Consider the following 12,223-nt stretch of genomic DNA (forward strand, 5'->3'; position numbering starts at 1 on the left):
AATTGTTTAAGCAATCGAGAGGTTGGGCATTGCATTCAACATCCACAAGAAAAAAAAGGTACTTTACCAACAACACTCTTCAATAACAAAGGATCATGGCAAGAATTGGGGAATGCTTTCTATAATTTCTGAGGTGGCCTTTCAGTAAAGGCAGATGTCAATGATGAAATTCTTCATTACTTTCACTGCACCTGCATAGTCTTTGTTTCACTGAGGGAAATAGTTTGAAGAACATGACTTCAATCCTGACACAAAACTCATGGGTAACTAGACAGCTGTGATCCCTGCTCTTCTGTATTCTGAGATTAGGTGTTGCTGTAGCAGGCACGTCAAGGAACAGGATGGATATCATAAATGCTGCCTTTGCTAAATTCTCCAGAAGGATAAGCAAACGAATGTTGGCATCCTCTCCCAGTTCATCAATCACAGCGTAGTGTCCCTAATTACACTTAGTCAACTCCATTGGCTAGACCATGCCAATTGCACTGGACTCCTAAAATGGACACTGATTTCTGCATTTGGATTGCTTGCCTTCATAGTTGAGACATTGAGCATAATAGTTGGTAGGGCAGGTTGCAGCTGTATAGAACATTGGTTAAACCACACTTGGATGTTGCTGGAATGTTAAAAGGAGTGCTTAAATAGGCTGTTCTTATTCTCAGTAGAATGTAGGAGGCTGAGGGGTGATCTTATAGAGGTGAACAAAATAGGGGCAAAGATGGACTAGATAGTCAGGATTCTTTTTGCATGGCAGCAGAGTCTAGAATTAGAGGGTACATTTTTAAGGTGAGAGAGGAGAAATTTAAAAGAGAGCTGTGATATATGTTTTTTACACAGAGGTGGTGGTTACCTGGAATAGATAACTGGAGAAGGTGGTGAGAGGGAAATACAATTGCAATATTTAAGAGGCATTTGTACTGGTATTTGGATAGGAAAAGTGTGGAGGAACATGGGCCTAAAGCAGGCAAATGGGCTTTATATAAATAGGGGCCACTGTTGGCATGGATAAGATGGGCCGCTGCCCTGGGTTACGAATGCCTGACTATTGGTGAACCGGACATACGAATAAGCTGCAACACCCAGGCTGGGTGGAGACTAGCAGAGCTGGGAGCACTGAGCAGACTCACTCACTCATTCTCCGAGCTAGTGAGGCCGGCCGGCTGGCGGCCATTCTTCCTGTATCTGCTCATTCTCCCTTCGCAGGTCTTTCTGTGATATAGTAAAATATATACCTTATCAAACTTTACTCTGGGGTCAGAAAATTCACAGATGTTACACACCAATAAGAAACAGCTGTGAAATTCCAAACCAAACATCACTTCATAACAATCTGAATCTGCCCTATTTTGCGGGATGTACATCAAACCAACTACCAAACAGTATCTTAATGGGCGTGCCAGTTTATAAGTGGTCTCACCATGGAATTTAGCACCAAGGAATGACAGAACAATTTTGCTTTTTAACAATCTACTTTAGTATGGTTCATGGAGTTTGCACCTCATAAAACCTAGTCCTATTTTGGTTCCAAGCTTTTTGCGATAAAGTGAAGAGACTCTTGGTTATCGATGCCAGCCAGAGCAGAATGGTTGAATGAAAATCACGAACACATTTACCAACTGTTGGCACGTCAATGGGAATGTGAAAAGCTGTCCAGATCCTCCCGGTTCTGGTGAAGTGTATCGTTCAGTATTTCCTTTCACCTGTGAGGGCACTCTGGTTTATTTGGTTGCTTCCTTAAACTTGGGCTCCTCCAAAACTCTGTGGCCAAAGGGAGAAGACGTTATCGACATTGCCACCATTTATTGTCCATCCCAAGCCGCCCCCGAACTGAAGAGGCCATTAAGAGCCAACAACATAGGTGGGACTGGAGTCACAAACAGACCAGACAGGATAATGATGTCTTGTTTGCACACCTTACACTTCCTTATCTCTGTATTTCCCCCTCCCATGACTCCCATTCTGAAGAGGGTTTCGACCCGAAACGTCACCCATTCCTTCTCTCCAGAGCTGCTGCCTGTCCCAGAGTTACTCCAGCATTTTGTGTCTATCTTCAGGATAATGAGATTAGATTTCCTGTTTAAAGGAACCAGGTGTGGTTTATACAGCGGTCTGGTAGTTGCATGGTTACCTTTCCTGAGACGATTTATTTAAAATATATTTAAATTTATTTATTTATTTAAATTTATTTGTTATTCTTTATAATAATTACGAATAATTATTTAACTTGTATTTCCCAGCTACCTGATGAGATTTTAAACTCTCTTTCCTGTACAGAATGGTTTAGAGCTTTGGCTGTTGGTCCAGTTAATCACCACGCCACCATATAAATATATAACTGCCTTCTGCCCTACAGCTCTGAAAACAGTGCTCTCCAATTATGTTCTCCTGCATCACATTTGAAATAATTTGCCCGGAATGTGGTTCCAATCTGTTTTCCAGCTTCTGCCAGTAACACCACTCCCTCCTCTGCCAGTGTGTTTAATCTGTTGATAACACTTGTCCTTTCCCCACCCTCCAGTCTGAATCATGCTGAAACCAGACCTCCAGTGAATTAGATAACAAGAGAAGATGGATGAGGCTGTTGCTGAGAACTTGCAAAGAATGGCTTAACGAAGAAAAATTGAGAGTGCTAAAGACAAAAAAATGGAGAGTGCTAAAGACAAAGCAGTTCAGAAAAATGATCAGAGTAAGGATAATAAATTTATAGAGAATAGAGTATGCAAACAGGAATTTTCAACAGGGTGTTATATTTGAATGTGTAAAGCATTTGTAAAAGGCAGATGAATTTTAAAACAATTTGATCCATTTGTGCAAGATGTATTTAATACCAAGGAGTCATAACTGGAGAGTGAGTGAGGACAGAGGTTGAATATTCAACGCAATTCAATATTTTGAAGGAGAGGCAAACAGAAAAATAATGAGAAAGGATAGTTCTGTCAAGTGTTAGTGAAGGGGAACAGGCTGGGCCTTTGTTCAAGAAAGAATGAACAGTTCTATGACCTTCCCGATGGAGAAATGGAGATGTATAAAGACATTCACAGTAAAAAAAAGTCCCCAGTTGGGACTAGGGAATCGGACGTTATCAGAATGGTGGAAGATATGGGAGGTGTCCCAAATGTAAGTAGGTCTGAATCAAAGATACTAGAGGAACAAGATGGACCACTCCGTTGAAATCGTCTATAATGAAGTGTAGGACGCAAAGGAGCCATTTTAGTAAGCAAAATCCACCGTTTGCTATGCCTCTCGCAGTGTAATCAGTGTTTTGGGGGAACAGTATGGGTGATGATACCATTAAAATGCAGAATATATCTCATCTATCAATTCACAGATTTTTGTTATTTTTCTTTTAAAATGTTTCTGCAAGTTTCTGCCTACTAAAATGGTGTCATTTTTAGGGTCGAGTGGTCTATCTTGTTCCTCTAGTATCTTTGGTCTGAATGCTGTGGGCAGAATGGGTATTAAATGGATCAGGTTTTTCTGCTACTGTGACTTGTGGAATTTAGCATTAAACAGTATAAGAAAATAACTGCAGATGCTGGTACAAATCGAAGGTATTTATTCACAAAATGCTGGAGTAACTCAGCAGGTCAGGCAGCATCTCGGGAGAGAAGGAATGGGTGACGTTTCGGGTCGAGACCCTTCTTCAGACTGATGTCAGGGGGGCGGGACAAAGGAAGGAGATAGGTGGAGACAGGAAGATAGAGGGAGATCTGGGAAGGAGGAGGGGACGGGAGGGACAGAGGAACTATCTAAAGTTAAGCAGCACAGGCAGAATCCCAGTCAAATTAAGGAGAAACAATTTAAAAAAAGAAAAACAACATGCTTGGCTGTTTGGTTTTAAACATTTCCTCTGAGACTGAAGTAGCACAGATGTATTTCATTTGTCAGACCATCTGGAAAGTAAACAAAGGAAGGATATTGAAGAGAGTTTGACCTGTTCTCCATCGCTGGCCTTGGAGTCCCCCTCCAAAGTGCAGAATTAACAAAAAGTGCTGATCCTTGACTTGTTACACAGCCTCCAGTGGTTTTAACTCAATAAGCAGGGGTAAATAGGGATGTGTTTTAAATGCTGGTCTTGCCTGGAACCCAAAAACGAATAGCACACCAACTTATTGTTTTGTTTCCTACTCCAAATTTAATTTTCTCCAACACAGAAACTTCATTCTCCCTTGTGCAAGTTTTAGTTTCCCCAAAGCACCTTAAACTACCTCGGCCATTGACTTACTTTTGAAGTGAAGCTAGTTATGTAAGAAACACAGCAGCCAATTTGCAAGGCTATTCGTTTTTGGGTTCCAGGCAAGACCAGCACCAAGAATCGCAAAGCAATATGACAACAGCCAGTCAGAATTGGAGACGCCGGTAACTTTTAGACAATAGACAGAACTAACAGTGAAACTCAAGTAGTTATGATCCAAGTTGGATTTTCTGCAGTAAATTCAATTCAACAACTTCACAAAATATATCCAGAGGCTTACAGTATCCCTTCCGCACCACATACGAGATGATACGATATAACTTTATTTATCCCAGGAGGGAAATTGATCTGCCAACGGTCATAAAAACACAAGATACATGAAATTAAAGTGACGAGTGGAAAGGATTGGGGATGTGCAAAGATTGGGGGGTGGGGGGGTGATGGGGAGTCAGTCTCAGTATACCCTATGACAGAAGGGGGAGGAGTTGTACAGTTGGATAGCCACAGGGAAGAAGGAACTCCTGTGGTGTTCCATTATGTGTGCACTAAACATTAACGTCATTGTGTTCACTCCAATTTGGCAGTGAAATCTGGGTCTGTTTATGTTGATATAAAGTGGATGGACAATTGAATAGGAGTGTGTTTTATGATTTTGTGCATTAACACTCAGCCAATTTGACTTCAAGGTCCCAGAGTCGCAATCATAACCCCCACTGTTTCCTCCGGTTAGTTGTTTTTCAGTCAGCTTCCTCTCCATCTGAACTCATTTGTAAACAGTAGCGTCAATGGTCTCATGGCTTGTTGGTTTAAATGACAGAAAGGTAAACACAATTAGGTCTTAAAGGGATATTACCATCTTGAAAAACACTAACAGCTTTAAAGCTCTCATCACAGTGACAGAACAATCAACTCAAGACAGCATGATAAATTTCACACACATTCTCAGAAATTCTTGGAAGAAAAAACAAATGTAAACATTTCTAAAATAAAAACAACATGGGGACACTCAGCAAGTGGAGAAAGGTGCGGTTAATATTTCAGGCTGATGGCCTTTTACAAGAAATGTGAGATCAAGCATGCCTAAAGAGAGAGGCATGGGCTGTCTGATGGGTTGGGGGAAACCACCAATCATAGATAACCCAGGAGACCCTAAATGCTAACTCCTTCTCTTCTCTCTCAGATTTTGCCCGACCTGCATTTTGTTTTACATTAGATTTTTCACCGTTTCAATTTCTATAATCTTTCCATCCTTATTCTAATTTCCAATCTATTTTCATAAATTTAAACTCATCAAAGTAATCCACAGGCTCATGTGAATTCCAATTTGGCCATCATCACTTTGCTCACTTACCTACAGAGCTCCCAGTCCACCAACATCTTGGTGTTAAATTTATTATCCTCATGCATAACCCCCCCTATTCTGTGGCTTCCTCCCGCCATTTGAGTTCTGTGCACATCCTATCACCACTTTGGCACTTAACTACTTGACAGCTGTAATCTTGAGCTTTGTTTGTTTAAGTTATCTTTCTATCGCTTTGCCTCTGTCACCTTAAATATACCTTTCTAAAATCAACTTCCTTGACTGAGATTTTTGATCATCGATCTTAATGTTTAATTCTTGACATTAATACTGACTGGCTCAGTCAACTAGATGGATAAATGCAAAATTTTATAAACCAAATTGCCATTCGGTTCAGTTCGAGTATTCTCCCATTCAAAAGGATGTGGGAACTCAATCCAATGTGGACTTTTAAAATTAAATCGAAACTCAATTCTGAGGCACTTGTACATTGTCAGATTTGTTTTTCAGATGAACTAAGTCCTGATTTTACTTTGTCACAGAATATCTGATATCCCAATCACACTTCAAAAATGAGCAGTAAGTTCTGATCTGCCACACAACATTCATTTCTGAATACCCCAAATAATATCAAGTTACCAGATTATTTATACACCTTTTGAATCTTGTGCATTGATGACTGTCTTCCATCTTCTTCTTTAGGTAGTCCCTCGGGATTGAGGATGACTTGTTTCTACTCCAGTTCTGAGGATGACTTTCCACTCCAGTTCTGAGATGCCTGTGCATGAATTATTTTAACATGGATGGAAGCACATGGATTTGACAACACAAACTCTTGGTCCAAAGGCAAGGAGCGCCATGGAAATTGGAAACCAAAATCTGCTGCATGCTACACACACATCCTCTTCCTTGACTGCCCAACTCCTCCTTCCTCGGTATGCTCATTGTTTCATTTCCCGCCTCTTATTCCTCTCCCCCAAGATGTCTCTTTTTTTTCATCCATTCTTTGGATCACTCTCTCTCATCTTCCTCTCCCTTCACACCCACTTCTCTCTTGACCCTTTCCTCCCTTCCTTACCCTCTTGATTTGCCTGCAACTCGCACCTATCCCTTTTCATGCGACTTAAGCCCAGATCTAGGGCACATCCCAGGAGGAAGTTCTCCTCATGACCGATGAGCGGTCCTGTGCAGCAGATGCCAAATCACTCAACTGAGAGTTGGACAAGTTTCTGCATGAACCACAGACTATCAGTGAAGGAATACAGTGCACAGATATCTCTGACACTAATTTTTTATTAACCTGTTGGGAGTAAGGATGGGATCAAATTGGCATGGTCTTTGTGTGTGACAAGAGAATTCATGGTTCCAGTGAAGTGAAAAATATGCACTTACATTACACGGGCCTCATTAATCAGAAGTTAACATGAAGCTTCTTCAACTGCTCTCCAAACCAACTAGACTTGACATAACCACATTCTGGATGTCACCACTAAGCGGTAACTCAACTGCTCCAGCCACATAAATACTGTGTATATCTGAGCAGGGCAGAAGCTTGGTTACCAGTCCTGAACTACTATCTATCTCATCGGTGACCCTCAGACTATCTTTGATCAGACTTTACTGGTTTTACCTTGCACTAAATATTATTTCTTTATCATGTATCTATACACTGTAAATGTTTTTTCCGCTGACTAGTTGGCACGCAACAAAAGCTTTTCACTGTACCTCGGGACACGTGACAATAAACTAAACTGAACCTTTGGTTAGGTCACATTTGGGGTATTGTGTACAGTTCTGGTCACCAATTACGGAAAGGATGTGGAGGCTTTGGAGATGGTGTAGAAGAGGTTTACCGGAATGCTGCCTGAATTAAAGGATATTAGCTATAAGGAGTGGTTGGACAAACTTTCAAGTAGCTGTTTCCAGTCCACTTTAATTAAGTCTCTTCTGCATCCCAGTAAAATGGGTCTTTCCCCTCTAACTTAAAATCTTTAATTTCATCTTCATCCTTTTCCGTCACAATGCTAAATCTAGATAAATTATGACTCCCACCTCAATAGCACTCTCCTAATACACCACCCGCAATTGGGAACCAGGAACCAGATCCTGAAAAATGAATAAATCAAACAGCAAACGATGCGGTTGGTGCAAGAAGACTACCACCTCCATAGTAGCCTTGTAATGACAGTGCCTGCACTTCATATCTCCTCTCAGAAATCACACAGAACGAGGTCGGATTGTGTTGACACCAAACCCTACATTGTGTTCCCTGCTGTCTTGCAATTCCTGTGACCCCATGAACGTTTTGCAGCTCCGTGGGATAAATAAATCTCCAAAGCCGCTGCCAACGCCACCCTGGAAAGCATAAACTGGCAGGTAAATGTGACCAGGCACTCATGAGATGGTTCCTGAGACCTCTCCTCTTGAATATTCAGGCAGCCTATTGACAGCTTACAATGCCATGCCACATCAGACATTTGAAAACAAAGTAGATTTAAATATTTCATAAATTTAAATAAATAAAAATAAATAATACATTTAAGAACTCATTAAATTGAAATAAAATTAACGTATAAAAACATTCTCTCACAGCTTTTCCACCAGGCTTAAATATCTCTGTTAAATGGCCTGACACAAGTTGTGTCATGGACCTTAGCTCAGCTTAAACCCTTGGAATAAGTGTTGAATCCAGAAGTGGAATGGGAAGTTGGATTCTCCAGATGATGACGCCCATTTTGCAAGTCGCAGATGTGAAAGTCTGACCCAGGAAGACCACCTCATCAGTTCTCCTCTGAACTGTTGGCAGCTGTAAGATATCTCTCCCCTACGAATGAAAAAAGTGGGGTTGATGCAGTCAAAACATTCTGGGAGTGTTGAAACATCCAGATGTTTTTAAACTCTTCACACAGATGTCCATTGTAGTATTTTCTACCATCTGCAAGTCTGGCCCTGCTGTCTTGGGACCAATCTTGTGTACCAAGCCCTCTGTTGCTTAGTTTAGACAGCTGTGAAGGTCACCATCCAGATGTGCACTATGTTCCCAGTTAGCTGTATTAATCACCACTCAAGCCACATGACTAAATTCATATTAGTGAAGAGTAAAATATTGTATTTATATAGAACCTGTCATAAACCAAACAGCGTGGAACATTTTAGAGCCAATTAGATATATCATCATTGTAGTATCTATTATAATGTTCAAATTCTGGCAGTCTCCTGTACACAAGATGCCATATTAGCAATGTGATAATCTGCTTCATTGAATAATTATTGGCCATGCCACAGGAGACAACTCCTTTGCAAAATAACATCATGGAATTTTTTACATCCACGAGATGACATGTAGTTTTACTTGTCAGGTTGACCTACTTGTAGACTTACTGTCTCTTCCAAAATATCTCTAGGAAACTGAAATCAAGTTAATCCAAAAAACAGAAACCTTACAATACATTAATAGGGTAAGAATAATGAGACAAGAATAACGCATTAGACTAAATAATGTATTAGAATAAAGAGAGAAGAATAATGCATTAGACTCAGGGCAAAACAAAATGATTCTGTTCCACCCCACCAGCCAGCGTATCCAACAAATCATCCGCCAACATTTCCGTCACCTACAACGGGACCCCACCACTGGCCATATCTTCCCATCCCCTCCCCTTTCTGCGTTCTGCAGAGACCGTTCCCTCCGTAACTCCCTGGTCCACTCCTCCCTTCCTACCCAAACCACCCCATCCCTGGGCACTTTCCCCTGCAACCGCACGAGATGCAACACCTGTCCCTTTACCTCCCCCCTCAACTCCATCCAAGGACCCAAACAGTCTTTCCAGGTGAGACAGAGGTTCACCTGCACCTCCTCCAACCTCGTCTATTGCATCCGCTGCTCCAGATGTCAACTTATTTACATCGGCAAAACCAAACGCAGGCTTGGCGATCGCTTCGCTCAACACTTGCGCTCGGTCCGCGTTGGCCAAACTGATCTCCCGGTGGCCGAGCACTTCAACTCCCCCTCCCATTCCCAGTCTGACCTTTCTGTCATGGGCCTCCTCTAGTGCCTTAGTGAGGCCCACCGGAAATTGGAGGAACAGCACCTAATATTTCGCCTGGGCAGCTTGCAGCCCAGTGGTATGAACATCGACTTCTCCAACTTTAGATAGTTCCTCTGTCCCTCTCTTCCCCTCCCAGATCTCCCTCTATCTTCCTGTCTCCACCTATATCCTTCCTTTGTCCCGCCCACCTGACATCAGTCTGAAGAAGGGTCTTGACCCGAAACATCACCCATTCCTTCTCTCCTGAGATGCTGCCTGACCTGCTGAGTTACTCCAGCATTTTGCGAATAAATACCTTCGATTTGTACCAGCATCTGCAGTTATTTTCTTATACTACCTGTTCTTTTAAGGTGATAATTGTACAACACATACCAATGTCTATCTCCAGATCATTGCTTTACTGGCAAGCCATGGCAGGAATTTTGCTTCTAAATTACTTCTCCACTTTGTTCTCATTTTTGTTGTTCATTTTGACCTGTATGGTTATTAATTACCTGTTCTAACAACAAAAGCCTTATGAGTGTTATTTATTTGTTTTTTTAATTGCCATGGCAATTTTTCACTATTGTCATGTATCATAGATTTGTTATGTTTAAATTATAAAACAACATTAATAAAACAACATAGCTGTCTCAGCTTGGGCCTATGACCGACTCTTCACCCCCCAGTGGTGCTTGGTCACTGGAGTCAGGGGATGATTTCACACTCACCAGCAGCTCTCTCATGACTCACCCAAATGACTTCAGAAGAAGAAACCAGACATGGCGACCCACAAGGTAACCTCAGCAGAATATCAGGCATCTCATCCAAAGAATCATACCACACCTCTTATCATACTGGAGTGTCAACCTAGGTTGTCCATACATTATATATTCTTCACGGAATATATACATTATATATTCTTCACTCATTACCCAAAACAGCAATCGAGTCACACATAAGGCTCAGTGGGTGCGAAAATCATTGTTGTTTCACCAATAAATTAAAATCCAGGAACTCGCTATTTTTAATCAATGTGGGAATACCAATATGACACAGATAGCAGTGGTTCAAGGAAACCACTCAACATTATCTTTTTTTAAGTGAAATTGGTAACAAATGATGGTCTTGCCATCAATGGAATATTGTTCAAGAATTAATCAAAAACTTGACCAGATTGAAAAACCTTCAAGATTTTGTAGACGCAAGGAATGCTGGAATCTTGAGTAAAACACAAAGTGCAGGAGTAACTCAGCAGATCAGGCAACATGCAATGAACAGACGGCGTTTTGGATCAGGACTCTTTTGCAAACTGATTGTAGTAGGGAAAGAGAGCTAGTAATGAGATGGGGGATGACAAGGCTTGACAAATGAAAGGTGGAGCTTATCCCCACAACTTTCCCCTTGCTCTCTTGCTATCCACTTTGCTGCTGTAACACTGTAAATTTCCCCGGTGTGGGACGAATAAATGAATATATTATTATATTATTAACTACATTCGGACTGAAGAAGGGACCCGACCCAAAACATTACCCAGCTATTCCCTCCACAGTGCTGCCGGATGCTGCTTGATTTACTGTTGCCCCGGCACCTTGTGTTTTACTCAAGTGTTTTGTGGCCTGATTTTATGGCAATTCACATGTTCTCTTACAGTATGCATATTAATAAAGAATTTGTAACACCAGTATCTTGAAGAGTCATAGTTCACATTTACGTGAAGACCCGATTTTGATTGTCGTGGCAATTAAAATTACAATGTTTAAAAGACATTTAGATAAGTACTTGGTTAGGAAAGGAGGTACTTGGTTAAGAAAGGAGGTATTTGGTTAAGAAAGGAGGTACTTGGTTAATAAAGGCTAAATCATTGCTCTACACAGTTATACCCTGCAGCCCAAATTGTTCATATCGACTAAGTTGAAAACCAAGCTAGTTCCACTTGCCCGATCCTTGGTCCTTATTCCTCCAAACCTTTCTTATACATTGTACCTTTCGAAGTGTCTTTTTTTGTTAAAACAGTTAAACAGTCACAAGAAGGGTCTCAACCCGAAACGTCACCTATCCATGTTCTCCAGGGATGTTGCCTGATCTCCTGAGTTACTCCAGCACTTTGTGTTCTTTTGTCTTTTTAAAGTTGTCATTTTATCCGCCTCTACCACTTCCTTTGGCAGCTCGTTCCATGCAAACACCAACTTCTGCGTGAAAAAGATGGTCCTCAGAATCCTTTTAAATCTCTCTACTCACCTTAAATCTATGCCCTTTAGTTTTAGACTCCCTCACCCCGAGGAAAAGACCGACCATTCACTTTAGCTATGCCCCTCATGATTTTAAATATCCCTATAAAATCATTGCTCTGCCTCCTATGCCCCAGCCTAGCTTACTAACAATTTATAGATATCATAAACAAGTCCCAGACCAGAACCCTGTGGAACTCCAATGATCACAGCCCTTCAGCCTGAATATTGTCCTTCCACTACGACCTTGTAAGGAAAGGTTAACTGATGATTCATGAGCATTCATGCCATAACGATAACGAGTATGGCATTGACAATGACTCAGTGATTTAGAGTGCAGTGAAGAGGATATGGCAAGATTTATATTGCATGCAGAAGAACAATAGGCTAATGAAACATCTGCTGATCTTGCTTTGCCTGCTGGCTTGCACGTACACATTGGTATACCAACAGTCGAGGGAGTTGCACC

The 12,223-nt window shown here is 41.3% G+C and overlaps 1 pseudogene across 1 annotated transcript in view; it reads left to right on the top strand.

Annotated features, from left to right (window-relative positions):
* LOC144608113 (UDP-GlcNAc:betaGal beta-1,3-N-acetylglucosaminyltransferase 7 pseudogene) overlaps positions 1-11,176 on the top strand; it is a 35,982-nt pseudogene extending 24,806 nt beyond the window's left edge. Inside the window, exon 2 of the transcript XR_013549167.1 lies at positions 6,198-11,176. The product of XR_013549167.1 is annotated as a UDP-GlcNAc:betaGal beta-1,3-N-acetylglucosaminyltransferase 7 pseudogene (transcript). The remainder of the gene's footprint in view (positions 1-6,197) is intronic.
* Positions 11,177-12,223: the final 1,047 nt, after the last annotated feature.

Source organism: Rhinoraja longicauda, chromosome 30, assembly GCF_053455715.1.
Source record: "Rhinoraja longicauda isolate Sanriku21f chromosome 30, sRhiLon1.1, whole genome shotgun sequence".
NCBI classification, from domain to species: Eukaryota; Metazoa; Chordata; class Chondrichthyes; order Rajiformes; family Arhynchobatidae; genus Rhinoraja; species Rhinoraja longicauda.